This window comes from Microcebus murinus, chromosome 8, assembly GCF_040939455.1.
Source record: "Microcebus murinus isolate Inina chromosome 8, M.murinus_Inina_mat1.0, whole genome shotgun sequence".
NCBI classification, from domain to species: domain Eukaryota; kingdom Metazoa; phylum Chordata; class Mammalia; order Primates; family Cheirogaleidae; genus Microcebus; species Microcebus murinus.
In genome coordinates this window covers 103,594,830-103,600,689 of record NC_134111.1, presented here as the reverse complement: position 1 = coordinate 103,600,689, position 5,860 = coordinate 103,594,830, and positions in this window count along the sequence as shown.

Here is a 5,860-nt window from a genome sequence, read left to right as displayed (position 1 = left end):
CCTTCTCCTCCTCCTCCTCTTCCTCCTTCTCCTCCTCCTGGTCTGCTGCTGCGGCTTGCAGGGCAAGTCCCACGAGAAGCCGAGGCCCCAGCCCCGCCAGCCCCGCACCGGCAGAGAGGCGATGCCATGAACAGATGTGTTACTGCCTGATGACACGGAGACGCTGACTCTCCAAGGCTAACTGCACTGCTGGAAACTGAGGCATTTTCTTTAACCAGGTCTGTAGAGCGCACGCTGGCCTTGCAGCTGTGTGGGCAGCAGGGTGCCTGCCCTACCCAACATCTCCCACCCAGACCTCGGCGGGCGAAGCAATGCTCTGGCACCACAGGCCCACTGGGCCCCAGTGCAGGCACGAAGAAGGATGCTGCCAACTTCCCACACCCCACCTGCCCTGCACAGACCGGCAGGAAGAGCCACCCCTGGCATGGCCTTGCGGATGGAAAAGGACTGGGCTCCAACAGGAACCATACCACCGAGGTCTGGCCGCAGCAGGAGAGCGAGAGCCCTTGATTAACTTGCGTTCAAGGGGCCCTCGTCAACAGGACTCTGCAATCAACAGCCTTTGCCAGCAGTGACACCTCGCAACAGGTGACTTCCTCAGTCACGTTAGAAAAACTGATGAGTTGCCAACACTATTTGCCCATTGGTCCTCTAGGAATAAACGAATCGAGACATGGTTTGCAGTCAATTTTCTTCTACCAAACACAAGACAGACAACGTCCCCACTCAAAGCGCACTCCCCACAGGTGTGCGGGGCCCTGCGACGGCTGCACCTGCCACAGCCACGGCAGGCGCACCAGTGGTGGCTGGTTCCCTCCAGCCGTGGGTCAGGCGGCCCCTGCACCCATCTCCCGGCGCCAGTCACGACCCTACTCCTGTTGGCACAGCCAGAAAGTCCGCCAATCGAGGAGGGTGCTGCCACGATGAACATCTTGACTCCACTATAATTTAGGTAGAAATGGGATCTTCTGACAGCCTACTGGCCACATGCCTCCCAAGTGACTACCCCCACCACTTGGTCAAGATGCCTCACGTACGAGAGCCCTTCGGAGGGACAGACGTGCCATCGCACGGTGCGCCGGGCCCCAGAGGGTGCCAGCCTCCGGGTTGCTGAGCAGAAATGCAGGACACTGGGCCCTCCCCCATGGCAGGGACGGGGAACCTATGGAGCCCTCAGAGGAGGTGACTGACCAGCATCCCATAAAAGGATCGTGGAAAGGCTACAGAGAGCACAGAGGGCCCCTGAAGCAGCCTTGGACCAGCAAAGGAAAGCCATCCCCCTTCCCACGCCCTGCCCCCAGGTCTGCGGTGGGGCCAGAGGGAGAGCAGGGTCTGGGCCGGGGAGGAGAGAGCTGCAGGCTCAGCAGAAGCAGCGCTGCCCAGCCCCCACCAGACAGCGCGATCGCCCGGCAGGGAGACCTCAACCCGAAAAGCATCTCAGCTCAATTTTGTTGGAAAAGAGAAGAGCTTTTTGCATTTTAGGCAAACAAAGTTTATCATGGCTTCTTAGTAACACACCAAAGCCGTCTCAGATTCCTTCCAAAGCTGACCTCAGGTAACTAAAGCTCTTTACTTAATTAAACTGCTCTAACTTTTGACCAAAAGACGCTCCAGTTAACGTTTCCAGAATGGCGCTAAGTGCATGTGCCTCTGCTGTTTACTGTTAGGAATTACACTTCCAGGATGGTAACATGGCCTCTTTAGGAACATGTGCATGAGATTCTAACAAGCCCGTTGGCAAGAAACGCGCCCAGTGAATATAAATCACAATTAAATAGTGAACTGTGCTAATGTGAATTTTTATTGGCTGTGGTGTCAGAAAAGGTCAGCGTCTGCATCTCTCCTCCGGCAATCTGCGTAGTCTCCGCCACTCACGAGTCACGTGGCGCTCCCTTCCCACGTGGGACGGTCACTCCTGCCCACAGGGGTTACGGTGTCCACTCTCAGCCGTCCCCTTGCTGGACTGGTTCGCTCGTGAGAGATGGGACAGGACACAGAGCGGAGGGGTCAGATCAGAGACTCCACACACAGGGCCACGCTTCCCAGTTCCGTGGAAGACCAACGAGGGAGGTGGTGACACGTCTTACCATCTTGACCTTGGGCTCTGGTGGGGAGGAGAAAAAACATTCCCTGAGAATTCAAAATAGCACACCGTGCCTTACGCAGTGGGCTCACAGCTGATATCACACGGGGTCCAAAGAGCCTTAGCGGAGAACTTAGTTTAGGGCAGCCATGAAGGCAGGAGCACTCGGACGCAGACACGGAGGCTCGCCGGGGGAGGCACTCTCATCTTGGGCCTCCAAGAGTTCCCTGAATACCACTGATTGTGACTCCGTAAGAAAGCATTTTTAAAAACCCCAAAGCACATGGAGAGACAAAGCACGATGAACATTAAGCAGGAACAACAACAACAAAAAATAGACCCAAACTTTCAGAAATACCGATATTAGAATTACAAGGTACAGACTGTGAAATCAGAATGTAGAAAAACATGGACATGGAAAATGAGAAAGATGAGAGAAAAATAGGAAAGGTCGTCGCAAATATCTAAGGCGTCTAATTGAAATTCCCGAAGGAAAGACGTGAGATAAGGGGACGGCACAGTAACTGGAGGAAATGGCTCAGAATCTTCCAGAATCGATGAGAGACACAGCTCCTCAGATTCACGACGCACAGCAGATCTCTAGCGGGATAGCACAAAGAGCTCAGCACCCGGACACGGCGTAAACTCTCTCAGGCACCGAGACAAAAGGGGAGACCGTAAACGTAGTCCTGGAGACAACAAGGAGGACACAAAGGATGGGCAATTGGACTGAATCTCACTCTCCAGCTGCGGAAATGCAAGTCAGCGAAATCGTGTCTTTAACATGATGGAAGATAACAGCCATCAATCTAGAATTATAAACCCAGGATCATCATCTACTAAGAATGAGCACAAAACAGAAGCCCTTCGAGACTACCAAAGATAGAATTTTCTACCCACAAACCTTCCCTAGAGGAACTTCTCGAAGGTTTTACTTCTGGAAGAAATAAAATGATCCTAAGGGGGGGAAAAAAAGATCTGATTACAAGAAGGAAGAGTGAGCAAAGAAAACAGCACACTCGTGGGAGAATCCAGAGCAACTCTGACCATGTATTTGTGAAGCCTATTCTTTACGAATAAGGAATATATTCTTTTGCAGACAAAAGAAGAGACAAATCTGCCTCTCCAAAGAGCATTTCTCATTTAGGACCCAAACTTCAGTAACTATGCTGATACTTTTACAGTGTACGATTTGAAATATGTTAAAAAGAAAAAGTTTAAGAATAATATTTTTAAACAGTCATGATCTCTGTGAAGAGGCTCTGGGCAAATTTCACTCCCTTCTTCATACTTTACTGTGTTTTCCACGTGTTCTAGAATCATCACTGCTGAGGTCTGACATCCACCTGTCATGTGACAATGTGTGTCTATGTTCAGGGGTGTCTCCACCAACCTCCGATTCTCTGACACCAGAGCCTCCGAACCACCGCCGAGAGTGGACCCACCTCGCAGGGTCGACCCCCGGGTGAGAAGCCAGAGGGCAGACTCTGGGTTAAGTGACAGTGGGGACAACTGTCTTCAGAGCCAGCCCCTTTCTCTCTCTGCAGGCATCTCTCGGAGAGAAGCCAAAACACCACGAGAAGGGGCTTCACGGGGCGGGATCGGAGCAGGAGGAGCAGGTTCAATGAGCCCCTGCATAACGGCCACAGGAAACACAGCCTGCTGGTCCTTCCTGCCACCGGACCAGGTCACCGAGTCGCCTGGAGCAGGCTCCACGTCCCCGCAGGGTCTGGACGCGCTACCAGCGTCGGCTCTGCAGCTCCGCCCGTTCTCTGCCGCCCGGGCTCGCTGGCCCCACTTCCCATGGTGGACAAACCTTCAGTCAGGAGGGCGGGCGAGTCTGGCTGGCCCGAGCACCCTCTCGGAGTCACTGCACGCCTGCTCATCTTCGGATTTCGTGATTCAAACCTCAGAAGACACTCTCACACCCTTAAGTCTAATTTCACTATAACCACCAAGAGAACGGGCAGCACATCTTGTTAAATTTATAGTGGGAAAGCATCCATGCAGCATGGAATAGCCCCTGCCCTGCACAGAGACGGACCGAGAGACCGAGGCTTCGGCAGGGGAACCCACTGACCACCGAAGTCAACGGACCTCCCAGGTCAGCCCCCGCAAGCCTCTTCCCTGAAAGACGCTGCCTTTCCTGGTGGGGTCACCAGTCCTCAAAGTACCCATTTTGCCTACGGCTAAGTAAAAAACAACCTTCGTGTCACAAATTCAGCAGACTTAGCCGGTTACCTAGTTTCTCATGGGACCAGGAATAGTCGGAAGGAAAGCTCTGGTGTAATCATTAAACGTCACTGTCTCTTGGTGCTTCACAATTCACAGAGCTCTGTCCCGTATTTTCTCCAATAAGGCACGGCACGAATCTCTGAAAAGGAAGCAAAACTCGCTGTGGTCAAAGCCTGGCCCCTTCTTTGTAGTCACGCCGAAAAATAACTCAGAGAACAGCTGTTCCGTGACTGCATTTCCTTTCTCACACACTGTAAACCGCGGCTTTTCAGTTCTCAGCATACCGTAGGTTCCCAGCCTGTGAAATTCAAGCACGATAGACGGAACCATGCAAATAATTCAATGCATAAACATGACTCCTCTTTCTAGTAATATGAAAGTATCTGGCTTCGACAACACAATGAATTCTCCCCATAATAAGACTCATTCCCAGGGGTTTTGTTTTACATCCCCAGAGAGAAGAGATTCCATATTATTTATATATACCATGCTCTTGGTGTTTTATAACCACGTTATAAAGTGCAGCATTAAAATATCGGACGGAGACTGAGTCCACACGGAGCCCCCCATCCTCTGCTCGCTGCGGAGGGACAAATGGGAAGGAAGGGGCAGCAGAAAGTCAGGCCCAAATATCGGGAAGCAGAACATTCTGACCGTGATTGGTTTGCATACCTCCTATGCGCTTAAAAGAGAGACGGAGTTTGTCAGCTGGCCACAGAGTTACTGATGACCCGACTGTACCACTTCCTCCCTGGAGTCCTAACTGTTTGGCCACCCTTTATTGCCATGCCTCGAACAAGATCATCCAAACGTTGGTACATGCCCGTGGCATCCCGGCTCCGTGGCGTCGTGGTCTATGAAATGCATTGGGGCCATCTTCCCCCCGTACAGACAGCACGGATGGAGAGAGGGGACCAAAGACCTACAGGGGTGACAAATGCTAAGGAAACATCAGGCAGAAACACCGAGTGCCGCTGTGACCGTGAGACAGCGAGTCGGGTGGGAAGCATGAACGTTGCACCCTCAGGCAGGGTGACAGAGGAGGGGCTTCGGGGACCCAGCAGGGTGGGCATCCCAGAGCTGTGGATGACACCGTCAGGCATGAGTTCAGGCTTGTCTGGGCGACGGAGCTCCTGGAAGTCGGGGTGTTTGTCTCACGTCCTTAGTGGCCAGACACAGAAGCCCCCCACCACACTGAAGCTTCCAGAAGCTTCTGGAGATGCAGCCTGTACAGGAAGGACCCCGGGCCTCCCATGAGCCCCAGGAAGCAACGGCAGTGTCCCGAGGCCAGCAGTGAGCCAGGCAGCTCGTCATGCCCCTGAGACACCAGGGTACTTGGGGACCATGTGCTCCCCCCACCTCTCTTCTGCTCTGCTTGCCTGCCACTGTCTGTGGACCAGATTCATCCTCTTTGGGATAAAAACAAATGGCCTGAGTCCCAGCAATTGTGTACAAGTGTCTCCACTTTAAAAAAAAAAAAAAAAAAAAAAAACTCATATTGTGTCTTCTACATTTTGTCATACTTTATAAGTTTCCTGAAAC